General features: G+C 37.4%; 1 long non-coding RNA gene across 1 annotated transcript in view; it reads right to left on the bottom strand.

Annotated features, from left to right (window-relative positions):
* Positions 1-13,574, bottom strand: part of LOC138149701 (uncharacterized) — a 67,481-nt gene extending 53,907 nt beyond the window's left edge. The window contains exon 1 of the long non-coding RNA XR_011165399.1: positions 13,381-13,574. This is a non-coding gene — a long non-coding RNA (uncharacterized lncRNA). The remainder of the gene's footprint in view (positions 1-13,380) is intronic.
* Between the last annotated feature and the right edge of the window lie 1,740 nt (positions 13,575-15,314).

Here is a 15,314-nt window from a genome sequence, read left to right on the forward strand (position 1 = left end):
TCATTTTTGCTAATTTCATCAAGAGGTAAATCTCAGAGTTGTTTTGATTTTTACTTCACTAATTGTTAGCATTTTTGGAGCATATTTTCATGCGAATTTCTTCTTTTTAAAAGCATTTGTTTCTATTCTTTGACCATTTCACTCTTGGGGAAGGCTCTTTGATGTATATTTGTGGCAATTCTTTATTTTAGAAATTAGGTTTTTATCAGTAAAATCAGTAAATCTTTTTTATTTTCTCTGTACACTATTTGCTTAAGAATTCTTCACTTGGTCATAGTTGGACAAGGTGCAGTCTTCTCTTTTTTATGATTTGACCTTTAATGTTTAATAATAATAAATGATAATTATGTTGTGCTTATTATGTTCCAGGCACCGTTCTAAACATTTTCCAATTATTATCTCATTTGATTTTTACAACAACACAGGGAGGTAGTGCTATTATTATCCCCATTTTACAGATGAGGAAACCGAGGCAAACATAATGTAAGTGACTTTGAACAAGGTCACACAGTTAGTATAAGTCTTGAAATCAGGTCTTCCTGACTCTGTGTCTGACACTCCACTCACTGAGACACTTAGCTGCCTGAACTGCTTAGGTTAATTTTACATTTATATCCAGGTAGAACTTAGTGAATATGATGAGATTTTCTGCCAAATTGCCTTCCAGTTTTCCCAATAGTTCCTCTTGAATAGAAATTATTTGCCTTATTCACTTGCATTCTTAGGTTCATCAAACACCAGGCTAGTATGTTCCATTTCTCCTGGATCACGTTGGTCTATTATGTTCTACTGATCTACTTTTTTAAAAACAATACCAAATTGCTTTGACAACAACTGCTTTGTTGTATAATTTGTGATCTGATAATATTTTATCTTCTTCATCCTCACATTTCTAGCATATTTTCCTTCAGATTTTTTACTTTTTCTTCCTCCAGATGAATTTTTTTGTAGTTTTGAAGCCCTTTGGTGATTTGGTCAGTATAGCACTCAACTTAAAAATTAATTTGAGCATGATCATTTTATTATATAGTTGCACTGGCACAGCTTAGCTATGAATAATTAATATCTCTTCAATTGTTTTAATTTATTTCAGTAAAGACTGATTTATTTAAATCTTCATTGTATTTCAGTTCCCGTGGGATTTTCTGGAATAGTCGATAGAATGGGACACAGAATTCCAATCAGCAATGGGCCAGAAGTTTAAAAAGGAATTTTCAGATTCTGGGGAATTCGATTGCCTGCCTGGCTGGGTATGATGGCTCATAGTCCTCGTTTGTGCAGCCCAGAAGATGGCAGTAGAGAGTAGCAGCCAGCTCGGAAGAAGCCAGGTTTCTTAAGCCCAGCAGAGAGAATTCAGCAACCACAAGGCCCACGGACCTACCGAGTACAGAGACATCATAACCATCTGAAATCATTCACTGCCCAGCAGAGAGTGGAGACTTAAGGCAGGACAGTAGAAGAGAAAAGTATGAACCTTAGAACGTCAGGACCCCAAGTAAACCACAGACATCCTGTTTGTGCAGAGGGTCACAGAAGCAAGAAAATAAGGTTAATATGCCACAATATGAGCAAACGTAAAGGCAACCTATGGAGAAGTTCCTCTGATTCTCCCGGCCCAGGAAAAACATTTGGTTTTGTTTATCTTTGTTTTGTTTTTAAACATAAGCACTCTGACATAAGAATAAAGATGTCAGATACTTTCGAAAACATACATTTGAAACTAGCTGTATGACCTTGAGCAAGTCACTTAACCCCAATTGCCCTCCAAAAAGCAAAAAAAAAAAAAAAAGAAAACATGCATTTGAACATTGTGTGGGAGCATTGAAGATTTAAGCTGCCTTGGCCATGGATGTGTCCTGACCAGACATAGCCTCATATGTGTTCCCTCCATCTGTTTATCCTGCATCACACAGTCTCCTGACTGTTCCTTCCACATGGTTAATCCATCATACATGTTCTCTGGACGTGCATGACCTCTATATGTGTTCCTTGCATATGTAAACTCTTCCAAAGATCATAGTAAGGCAACCTGCGGGAGACCATGTGTGCATGAGAAAAAGGGACAATCTTGGCTTTTTGGTGCCATTTGTTTGAATGTCTTTTAAAATTAATATGCCTGTTGGGGTGGCTAGGTGGCACATTGAATAGAGCACTGGCCCTGGAGTCAGGAGGACCTGAGTTCAAATGTGACCTCAGACACTTAACACTTACTAGCCATGTAACCTTGGGCAAGTGTATCAGCAATGCAATATTCACAATGCCTATGGAAATTACAGATATGCTGATGTAATTATCCATCACAAAATATATCAGGCCTGCTCTATGGGAGAATAAGCTAGATACTTTATTAAAATACCAAAAGACTGAGTCCCAAAACCAGAAAGTCAAAGCCATCAGAGTAGTTATGACATTGGCACAGGCAAATAAAGTAGAAAGCAGCCACATTCTCAAGCCTTTAAAACAGAACAGGCTACCTCAGGCAAAGGTCCTCCTCTCCCCACTCACAGCAACCACCCAGCATCCAGGAAGCGTGCTCCCAGCAGCTCCGGCCCCTGGCAGTCCTCAGCAGGAGTCCTTAGCAGAAATTCTGGCTGACTCAAAAAGGGGTTCGTGCTGCCGCTGCCGCTGCCTCTGCTGCTGCTGCCACAGCCGTCGCCACCACTGCTAGCCACCGCAGGAACTCTAGCTTGGCTTCCGCTTCCTCTTGCTCTGCCCCTTCCTACTACATCAGCAAGTCCAATGAGGCATGGAAGATCTTTAAATCCCATAACCCTTACAGCAAGTCACAACCCCAATTGCCCTGCCTTCCCCCATCCCAAAAAAATAATTAATTAATTAATTAATATGTCCTTTTTGGCAGGCTCTTGAACTATGATTTTTAGGTGAGTGCTGACCCCATAGTGTCCCTTAAATGTTCTAACACCCAAACATGGGAGACCTTTCTTGGGGGCCCACATATGAAGGAATGCCCAGATGCTGCCACTATAAGGTCTCCAACTTTAAGACTGTAAAGTCTGGTTTTATCTTTTAGTCTCATTCTAGGTTGGTTTGTACCCTGTGTTCACAATCCAATAAAGACTGGTTTATCTAAGAATTAATGCCTAAAACATGAAAGAGAAATGGTGGAGAGACAGTAGAATGATTGATGGGGTAAGCCCCTCTTCTGTGCTCAATATTGCAAATAGCATAGAGATACGGTCTCTGCCCAAGGACTTCAGAACATAAACCCCAAGTAAACCACAGACATCCTACATGGTGCAGAGGACTAAATAGAAGGAAAGAAAGTTAATGTGCCACAATGTAAGTGTGGGAGGGCCTATGTAAAAGCTCTTCTTACTCCCCTGGCCTAGAAAAGAAGCGTTTTGCTTTTTTTAAACAAAAACACTCTGACATAGGAATAAAGATGTTATTTATTTTAGGAGACATGCATTTCACGAACAATATTTTTTCTAAGAGCAGGAGCTATTTGTTTTCTCAGTATTCAAAGGATTCTAAATAAAGACCACAGACTTTGTCTGTCAGGAATATAGTGATTTAACAGGATTTATGATGTTTGTATAGCACTCTTCAAAGATGGCATAATTTAAAGTGGCAATAAGAGTAAGGAGGGATGACTGATTGAGCCCATCTGGTGCTCTGGTCTCCACACAATGTGTGGTGGAAATTACTGCAGAATTGCTGAAGCCATTGTTATTTCCCTCAGACTCTAGAAGTGAATAGTGAAGCGAAATCTAGTTACTTCTCTTTTAATCAGTAGTTGGCTATTCATTTTGTGGATTCATTTCTTCTTCCTCTTACCTACCTTTTGGACTTTCCTTGTGAAAAACTCCACCAGAGAAAAGATAAAACTCAAAGTGGTCAAAGTTATTACTGGGTTGATAGTATCCATCTATAATCTCACTCCAACGATTAATTGTATTAAGCAAACATGAGTTTAGTAGCTACTGTGTGCAGAGGATTGGGCTCCTTGGATTATATCAATGGAGGTGTCAATGACATGTTTATCAAATGTGCATTTGACAGGAAGCTAGGAGGAATAATTAACATTGGATAAAAGAACTGAGATCCAAAAATATTACAATAAACTGGAGGGACTACTTGAATCTAGTAAAATGAATTTAAATAAGGTTAATTGTAAAGTTGTGTATTTAGATTAAAAAGCAACAACCAGTGGACTTACATTAAAATTTAACATGCATTCTTAAGCTTATGCTGTGTGCAGGGCACTTTGCTAGACATAATAAGATAACATCTCATGGAGCTCACATTCCAGAACGAGGTTATTACAAACACAATATATGCTCATACACACGCCTGACCATAATCATAAATACTATAAAATATAATAATACACCATTAGTACATAAATGAGAAGCAACCAAAGTGTTTCATAATATTCAACAAGCTGAGGTCTTTGCCAGTTGGGAAGGAAGTGAGAGGAGGGTCAGGGATGGCTTCCTGGAAAATATAACATTTGGTTCAGGCCTTAAACAATGGGTAGAAAGTAAGAGAGGGTAGAAAGTCTATAGAGGGAAGAAGGGATGGTTTTCCAGGCATAGAAGAAAACACAGGGCAGGATTAAGGTATGGTGGGTAGCTCAGTTTGGCTAGAGCATTTAGTCATAAATCAGAGGAGCATGAGATAAAGTAAGAAAGGTAGGGTATTCAGCTAAGAGTTTACTCAGTAGGCAGTCAGAAACCATCAAAAAGTTTTGAGCAGTGACTTGTGTGCATAAGGATAATTAGTCTGGCAATAAGGTGAGGGAAGCAGTGAAGGATGGGGAGAGAGCAGAGCCACGACAGTCTACTGGGAGGTGATTTAAATAGTCAGGAATCAAGGTCAGGGGTATAGAGGAAAGATATAGTTTGGAAGTATAATTCACAACTTTATAGAGGACTGGATATGAGAGGTAAGGGAAAATGGAATTCATAGACTTTGGGCACCACACAAGGACAAAGAAAGAACGAGGCAAAAAGCTAAGTGACTAGAGAAGTAGAAGAAACATGTTTTGTCATAGAACACAAAAGAAGAATATGCAGGAAAAGAAGAATTGTGGAGATGGAAAATAGATTACAAGGGTTTGAATAAGGAATGGATGATAGTAAAGCAAAGGAATGTGGGGCAAATACCTTCCAAAAATTTGGTAGTAAAGGGTAGGAAGACATTTATAGAGAGATGGGAGACAGTGCAGAGGGATAAATCTAAGGTGATGAAAGTGTAAGAAGCTATAGAGGACTGGAGATTTCTGGAACAAGATCCTAGAGGAGGATAGGATGAAATCAGTTTGTAGAAATGAAAGTGTTAGTCTCTGAAAATAGGAATGTGTCTGCCCCAGAGACATGAAGGAGCTAAAAGAAAATGGGAAAAGATGCTAAGAAATTTGGAGTAGCAGAAGGCCAGGGTGGAGGAGGGGTGAGCTTCAAGGAGTTCCCTTGAGAGATACCATGGTTTAGTAGATAGAAGCTGCACTCGGAGTCAAGATCTAAGTTCAAATTCAGCCTTAAACACTTGGTAGCCATGTGGCTCTGAGTAAGTCACTTAACTTTTGCCTCAGTTTCCTCAATTGTAAAATGGAGATAATAAAAGCATCTACCTCCCCAAGTTGTTACAAGGATGAAATGAGATATTTTTAAATCACTTAGCACACCTGGCACATAAGTGTTTACTTAATAAATACTTGTTTCCTTCCTTTCTCTTAGTCTCAGTTTCCTCATCTTTAAATGAGTGAGAGGGAAGGGATAGATTCATTGGTCTCAGAGTTTCCTTCTAGACCTAATATTATAATCCTATGGTTCTATGATCTGGCCTCAGTTTTCTCAGTCAAATATGAGGGTTGGATATGGCAGGGTAGAATAGGAGGGAACAGAGTCGGGGTATTAAGGAGGGTGAGCGAGCAAAGTTTGGGATGCCAAAAAGCTTCCAAGTGAGCCCTGCCAAGTAGAAGAAAGCAACTTAATATTGGAATGGCAGTTATTGTCTTCAACAGCCTCTAAGTGGATGGTTCGCTCTCTTATGGGTTGGTCAGAGAAGTATGAATTTCTGAAGCTAGAGCCCAGGAAGTCAGAAGGGAAATTGGGATCGAATACTGTTATGATTTTCGTCACTTTCTTCTCAAGCCCAGCTATTAGGAAAACTCTGGGATCTATTTTTGTGTTGATGCCCAGGAGAATTTATTCAGAATTAATTTAAAACACTTCTATCCTTGGGGGAAGGGTTCGTTCCCTGTGTCAGACACAGCCCTCAGCATTCTATGGGCACTTAATAAAGGATAAATAATAGGGCTCCATTCAGAGGCTGCTAGTCACACTCAGGAAATACTGACAAGCAATCAGGGCACAAAGAGTAATTGCAGGAAAGGCCAAAAATAGGTTCAGAATATTTCTGTGTGTGTGTGTTTTTTTATTTCACCTACCCATATAAAAATTTTACCAGTCCACCCATACTTACCAGTGATGCCCCTACACACATACATACATACATACATACACACATACACTTCTATCCCACCCATCCCCTCCTCTTTCTCTCACATCCCTCGACAAGGAAAACATTAGCATCTGTCTACAGTGAAGTATGCTCAGTATATCCACAGATGTATATTTCCTTGAAAAGCTAATAGAACAGTGCTAAGAGAGAAAAGAAGATGCGAGATTAGACAAATGCATTTCCAACTGATATACTTCAACATGAAGAGGAAGAGTGGCAAAGACAGGACTTGTGAAAAAAAAGAAAAAGTTAAGTAAGCAAAGTGATAGGTACAGTTTATTAAAAATTATTTTAGTGACACTGCCTCATATATTTTAGTCTCACTGCCTACTTTTTTTCAGATGTAGTCCAATTTTTTTAAATCCCCAGGCATGTTCATTTTCACTATTGAAATAAATAGCAAGAATTAAATAGCATTCTTCAGACAGATGGGTCAAATTTCATTTATTTTTCTTTGGCCATATAATTACTTGCAGCCAAATACTTTGGACAATTCTAAAACTACTTATTTGACTTGAGGTCCATGTGAATCTTCCCTACCTGCAGTGTTGGATTTAGGAATGAAAATCAATTAGAGAAAATTGGTTATCTCTTTTATCTGTGCCTCATATTACCCCTGTGTTAATTTAAATTCCCCAGCATCTTAGGTAATATAAACCTTACTTAGTTTTTGTTGTAAGGACATGCACCAAATAATGTACCTAAGTCCAGTAAATTAAAAACAGGTAAAATGAATACATTTTTCAACATTTGCAACTTTTTGCAATCTAATGGGAGAAATTAATTTTAGAAGGATTTTTTCAATAGCCATGTTAACTACTGGACAATTAATAATGAAATGGTACCATTAGATACTGTGTTTCCTTTGGGCCACACTGTTCTCAATTTTTGAAAAAGTAAATAAAAGGGGGGGGGATCTATCTCCAGAACTGTCATTATACTTTTAACGATGCTGGGTACATCAATAAATAAATATACAAAAGGAGAAATGATCTGTTGAATTCAGAAACAGGATAGGAAAAGGAATGAAGTTTAAGACATGATTTACAGTTAAATTATATGTGAATCAATAGGTCATGAAAATACTTATTAAGCCACTGTTAATTATATTACATTAAGTAATGTAACTGTGGGCAACCCAAAAGCAATTGTAACTGCAGCTTAGAAAGTTAATACAAAGGGGTTTCTTGATTTTTAAATCGTAAATTTCCTTAGTTATAGGATGACTGGTAGGAAATAGTCTTAAATAGAAAAATGATTATAAAGCATATTTAAGACTATTCTTGAATGTGAGAGGAAGAAATGTGTAATTCATAAGCCAAAATCGATAGAAACCCATCGGAGTTCTTTACTTCATTTACATTAGTTTTTAAGCAAAAGTATCATTTTTTGTAGTCTCTTAATTATTGACTATATGTCAAATACTATCACAGCCAAGTTGAGGAGAAAGAACAGTGAATCAAAGATCACTCAAATAACGCTGTTTCCATGGGATCTAATGTCATTCAGGTGTTACTTCTTTATAATATAATTCCACAATAAAAATTAAGATTTTTCAAAAGGATTTTGCATTTTTCTTTAGCTAACAAAAATAGCAAATACCGATCAATGCTAGTTAGAATTCCAAACATGGTCATATTGTATAATTTTGTCAACTCATCATTTTCACAATTATTGACACTGTACACAACAAGGTTAATTCGGTGGCATCCTCCTCCCTCCCCCCAAAAAAGAGGTTTTGTTGCATACACAACGAATTTCTGCTTTTGCAAACATAGGCAAGTATAAGTTAAAACATTTCACTTAATTTGCTTATTTTTTAGATTTATATTACATCATAACATATTTTGTGACTAAAAATTCTATTCTATCATAGTAAAAAGAACTGTAGGAATAGAGGGGAAGAAGAATCTAGTGAGAAAACATTTGATCAGAGAAAAATTTATTTGCCATCTCTTTTTTTTGGAGGGGGGAGAAGTGGAATTGCCTGACCTATCCCATGGGCACCAATGCAGATTGAATTATAACTGAAGAGCTTTAGAGGACTACCTAGGGCACTGAGAGATAAAGTGATCATTCCATGGTAACACAGTATGTGTCAGAGAATGTTTGAATTCAGGTCTTCCTGACTCCTGAATCCAAGACTTTCTGTCTTTTATGCAGTATTTGATTCTAAGACCGGCCTTCTATCTACTTCACCATGCTGTCTCTCTTCCTCTGATTTGTTATTTAATGATTTCACGTCCAATTCTTCATGACCCCAATTGGGGTTTTTCTTGTCAAAGATACTAGAGTAGTTTGCCATTTCCTTCTCCAGTTCATTTCATAGATGAGGAAATTAAGCCAAACAGGGTTAAGTGACTTGCTCAGGATCACCCAGCTAGTAAGTGTCTAAGGCCAAATTTAAACCTAGGAAGATGACTTCAAGCCCAGAACTGTCCCACCTAGCTGACCCCACCTTCCAACTTAGATAAAAAATTCATCTTTATTTCAGGAAGTTCAAAAGTTTTGAGACTGTTGAAAACGTAAAGGAGAGTTGCCGTGACATTTAATTCTATTCTCACAGGAGGAATAGAAAAATAATTTCCAAGCCACTTGGTTTTTATTTGGCCTTCACGACTTTTGCGAAAAGGAATGGTTGTGGTTAAAGTCAAAGAATACAATACCCATTGCAAATATACTTGCATTATTGTTGTTTATTTAAAGGTTACTTCACGATAAAGTATCTCTAAGGTTTGACTTGCCCTGGGACTTCTTAAAACGGAACGGTAAAGCAGAAGTGGCAACTGAGAAAAGTGGAGAAAAATGCACTTAAAGATGATGATCACGGCCTCTCAGGGAAGAAGCCTGAATTGTTCTCAGGTTTGCATCCTAAAGCAGAGAGTACAATGTGACCACATCATTAACAAACGTGTATCAAAGATAATGCTTCTTGAATGACCCCTCTATGCAATGTCCCTGTCAAAGTGCTAATGAATTTCTCAGAGGACATATTGAGAACACTCTCTATACAAAGTGGCAATCTTGTGCTCAGATGCACCCTTCGCGTACTGTAGTCATGAGGACCGAATTGATATGCCCAGGAACCACATTGATGCCATAGATTCTCATCACATCGCCTCAATCTTTCGGAGATGAGAAATTCTTCTCAATGTGGTTATATATCTTAAAAGCCAATGCTCGTGGCCGATTTAGTAAGTAGCTAATGGATTCTGAAAATGAGTAGGGGAAGGTAGCTCAATGTATCTTTCTCTGAGCTCTTGGTGAGAGGAAGTATCTTTCTGAGCAGTTTTATGGTCCAATAAAATATTAGTAAGTTTCCAGTACATAATCAAGCTTATACAGAGAAAGCTACAAACATTTATTAGCATGTGAGCAGCTAACTACCTAACTTTTATTATAGCATTTAGAGTGGCATAGTAATTATTATTTTGCAACTGCAAGGGGACTGGGTTATTGGTCAAATTTATTATATTTAACAGCATGGCTTTTCATAAGGAAAAAAAATAGGCCTGTGATTTCATTACTATAGGCAACTGCCAGGTAAGGAAACTCCCTTTACCAACGTAGGTCAATATCTTCTCTGCAAACTCTAGACTTAGAGAACTGCCGAGAGCACCAAGACGCTAAGTGATTTGTCCAGAGGGAGAGGACCTACCCCCAGGCCTCCCTGGATGAATGCCAGCTCTCTCCTCACTCTATCAGATCTCCTCTCTATGGCTTTTTTATACTCAAACACAAAATTTTAAGAAACAGAGTTTAGATTGAGCTCCTGGAATCTGAGTAATCTTTTTTGTCCCTTGGGCCCCTCTGGCAATCTGGTGAAGCCTTTTCAAAAAAAATTGTAATACATATAGACTACATAAAATGTATAATATACACGTAAATATTTGGAATGACAAAGGAAACTAATTGCATTCATACATGGTTATTAAAATATTTTTTTAAAATAAGTTCATGGACCTTAAATGAAGAACCTGTACTCTAGAATCTTTGGCACCAAAAGGTAAACCTTTCCCCATTGACCAGAGGAAAGCCACAGAGAAGAGTAGAAAATAGATAGATACGTCAATAGCTAGATAGCTAGGTAGGTAGGTAGATACATACATACATACATACATACATATGTAGACAGATAGATATATACATACATACTTACTTAGATAGATACATACATACATAGATGTGTAGACAGATACATACATACATACATATGTAGATAGATATGTGGATAGATACATACGTGCATGCATATGTAGATATGTAGATAAATACATGCTTACATAGATATATGTAGTATATAGATATCAATATATTCTACTCTCCTCTGTGGTTTTCATCACATACACACTATATGTGTATATACTTCCCATATTTCTATGGGGTCATAGAAAGTAGCACCCCACATTTTCCCTCAGCAAGTCATTACCAGGATTCTCAGCAGTGGAAGGAACTTGGAAACCATGTCCTCCACCCCACGAGCCCTATTCAGGAAATGCTTCATAAGCATTTCTAACAAGCCTGAAGTCATCTACAGTAGTTAGAGGAGACTCACTACATTCTAAAGCAGCCCCTTCCCACTTTGAACAGTCCTTCCATGTCTGAAAGTTTCCCTAACTCTGCCTGTATAAAACTTCCATCCTTTCTTCTAACACTTGACCCCTCTGGGTCCAAGCAGGGCAAATTAGTCTCTCTTACATATGATAATCTTTCAAATGCTTGAAGACAAGTATCCCATTTCCTTCCCTGTCCCACAAGAATTTACTTCTTCAGGCTAAACAGCTTCAATTTCTTAGATTGATTCCCACGTTGTTGTTTGTCCTTCCTTCTCGAAGAAGACCAATAGCATCTGGAGGGTGATGTTTTGACTTGCAAGTGAATTGTATTTAAGTGAGGAAGAGCTGTACAAAGTCATCAGCCTCACTCTCTCCTCTAGAGTCATCTGAGTCCAATGGCAAGACACAGGTCAGGACAAGTGGTGATGGTCCCCACTGATTCCCATATGACTTGATCTTGGGAGCAGCTAGGTGGCACAGTGAATAGAGCACCAGCCCTGGAGTTGGGAGGACCTGAGTTCAAATCCAACCTCAGACACTTAACACTTGCTAGCTGTGTGACCTTGGACAAGTCACTTAACCCCAATTGTCCTGCTTTCCCCCCTCCAAAAAAAAAAGACAAAAAAAAAAAAACCCAACCATATGACTTGATCTCAAGGACTTTCATTATCCCAGCATATAGGATATCCTAGGATAGTCTTTCAGTGTTCTTGCTAAGAGGTGGTGCCAGAATGCAATACTTCAGATGTAATGTTGTGGTAGAGTACAGAGGGGATGTCATTCCTTGTTTTCTGGATACTGTTTCTCTGAAAAGAGGAGCTTCATAGCCCCAAGGCAGAGTTAGGATGGGATTAAATAGAATAAGAGTAGAAATTGCAAAGTTCTGGAGTGCTTGCTAGGAGTACTGGGAAAGTCCAGGGGAATCTCAGTCTATAAACAACAATTCTCCACCCTCTTCCCATCAGTAGAGTATAGCATTTGAGTCAACACATTCAATAAGCATTCATTAAGCAAACTACCATGCACATAGCACCATTGGGGAACTTTGTTTAAATGTAGGATATATTGAAAATTGAAGTAAGCAGAGCCAACAATACACCAGAGGAAACAATACACACAGTAACTTTTTTTTTCAGTCATGTCTCACTCTGTGACCCCACCTGGGGCTTTCTTAGCAAAGATACTGGAGTGGTTTGCCATTTCCTTCTACAGTTCATTTTGCAGCTGAGGAAATTGAGGCAAACATGGTTCAGTGACTTGCCCAGGGTCACACAGCTAGTATCTGAGGCCAAATTTGAATTCAGGAATATGTCTTCCTAAATCTAGGTCTGGTGATCTATCCACTGGGCCACCTAGCTGCCCTATATGATGATTACAATAATTCAAATGGAAAGAGCAAAAATAAATCAATAAATATAATTGAATATTGGGAAATTACAAAGAATAAATATGAGAAGGTATCACTACCCCATCCCTTTGCAGAGGCAAAAAGTCCACAAATTCATTACATTGCACATATTTTCCAATTTTTTTTCAATGTAATGGCCAGTTTTGATTTTTTTTTCCTTTTTTTAATCATTAAAAATATTACTTGTTAAATGGGATAGCTCTCTAGCTTTAGGGAGAGAGGATACTGAAGGAAATGGTGGTGATATGAAAAAGACATTAATTTAAACTTGTCTTTTTTAAAAGAAAGAAATATGAAGCATCTTTTTGTTTCTTTATTTGATTTGTTTTTTCCCTCCAGATAAATAGAAGCAGTTCAGGGAGATAAGACATAGATAAATGAAGCAGTTAAATAATAATGCAAGGCAGCAAATACAATTAAATTCCAAAATATTTGAAGCAATGTGATATAGTAGAAAGAACACTGAACTTGGGGCTGAATGACCTACATATGAACACCAGCTCTTCAACTTATTAATTATATGAATTTATTAAGTTACTTTACCTCTTTGGCCCTCAATTCCATCACCCATAAAATGAGGATATGGGACTAAATTATTACTATAATAAGTTCCCTTCCAGCCCACAGGGCCACCTTACTCTGGCCTTGATGTCCAGTTTTGTATCCCATGTTCTAGGTATTTGGTGAGAAAAAAATTCACTCTAAAACATTTTAAGAGTTGCCACTATGTTATAATTTTTTTTAACCAATCAGCCGGAAGACAAACAGTTCATAACAAAGGCATTTTAATTAAAAAGCAATGTAAATAAAGAACAGAACAACCTTCTCCCATAAATCTTGAAATTACTCTCCCACCAATATATACACTCTCAATGGGAAGAGTAGATCATCATAGATGATATGTAGGGGGTATACATGCATGGGCAATACCTGTAGCCAGGGCACACACAATGAAGGAGTAATTCATGTCTCTGCACTGCGAAATAGCCTCTGTCTTCTACTGAGATCATCAGATCTCCCAACAGATGCTGCTCTGTGGCCCAGCTGGTCATCAACTTCAGCTGTCTTCAGTATCACTAAATACCCCAATCAACATCACTATGGATAAAGTGGTTACAGTTCTTTCATCAGCTCTATATATAGAAGATGGCAGCAAAGACCAGTAATGAAGGATGAAGACAAAAGCTTAGCATGGTCCTGTAAGAATAGTGTCGGAAATGGCAGAGGTCAGAATGAACTGAGATTGACAAGCAAAGCTAAGTTCACTAAATGGGGAATTTTAAAGCTATAATCAGGAAAAGAGGATGGTCAAAGAAAGGATGGGACAATGACCATAGATGACAGAGTTATTCAATTCTATTTTTTTTCTCTGCTAAAAATGATCGTTGGACTTAAAAGAATGAAAAATGGTTAATAGGGAGTTAAAATACAAAATTAGTAGGGAGATAAGCAAGAAAGCACTTAATTGGATGTGATGAATTCAAGTAACTAGGATTAGATAAGCTAAATCTCAATACCTTAGGACTTAGAAGATATATTTACTAAACCACTCTCAGACATATTTGAAAGATTATACAGAATGAAACTAATGCCATAGAACTAAAACAGGGCAAAGGATTTTCAAATTTTCAAAAGTGAAAAAAGAGTAGTCTACAAACTAAAAGCCAACTTGACTTATATTCCTGGTAAAACTATATTATTAACATCTAGAATGTTTTAGTGAAAATTCAGAAAAGGAAGCAGTGATAATAAGAAGAAGCCATGCTGCAAAAGTCAGTGCCAAATGCTCAAAGTTAAAGCACAAATCTCTCCTTTCTGTTAGAAATAATAAACTGCAAAAATGGAAATTGATGTGTATTATCAACTATGACCACTGTTTTAAACTATTTTCCTAACTTCTTTTGAATAATATATGTTGGTTGAGATGTGTCTATTATATTCAAAATTTTATATCAAATTTTTTTAAATAATTTATTTTGGGGGGCAGCCAGGTAGCACAGCAAGTAAGAGCACCAGCTCCAGTGTCAGGATGACCTGGGGATCGAATCCGAATCCGGGCTCAGACACTTAACACCCATCCAGAAACACCTGGCCATGTAACCTTGAGCAAGTTATTTAACCCTGATTTCTTTAAAAAAAAAAATGTACTTTAAAGTTTTTTAAAGTGACAGATTAACCTCAATTTCTTTTTTTGACATGAAGTTTTAAGGAATACAGTAGATGAAACTTAACTAGATTTTAGCAAAAGATTTAAAAATATCTCTCACGCAATTTTCTTTTAAATAAAATTTTATTAAAATCTTCTTGATATCACTAGAATTTCTCCCAGTTTCCTTCCCCTTTTCCTCCCAGAGAGCCATCCCATATAATAAATGACAGTTTTTAAAGAAAAAAAAGTAAGAAAAGTCAGCAAAGCCAATCATTACTTTGAAAAAAATCTGAAGGCATAGAAAATGTGTCTCATCTATGAGCCTTTCATGTCTGCAAAAGAGTGAAGTGGGGGTGTCTTCTTATATATCTTCTTTGAGGCCATGCTTGTTCTTGGTCACTTTGCAACATTAACTTTGGTTTGTTTCATAGTTGTCCCTTCCATGTGCACTGTTTAGTCATTGAGCATATTGTTTTCTTGGTTCTGCTTGTTTCTCTCTTCATCAGATCATGTCAATCTTCCCATGCTTCTTTACATTCATTATATTTGGTTTGTTTTTCTTACAGAGCAGTAATACTCCATTATATTCATGTGCCACAGTTTGTTTAGCCATTACCCAATCAACAGGCATCTATTTTATTTTCAGTCCTTTGCTCCCACAAAAGAAAAAAATGCTGCTATAAATATTACAGCGTACTTGGGTCTCTCTTACAAT

Source organism: Petaurus breviceps, unplaced genomic scaffold (genome assembly GCF_028583685.1).
Source record: "Petaurus breviceps papuanus isolate PSGF00001 unplaced genomic scaffold, PetGlider_PUasm1.0 90849, whole genome shotgun sequence".
NCBI lineage: Eukaryota > Metazoa > Chordata > Mammalia > Diprotodontia > Petauridae > Petaurus > Petaurus breviceps.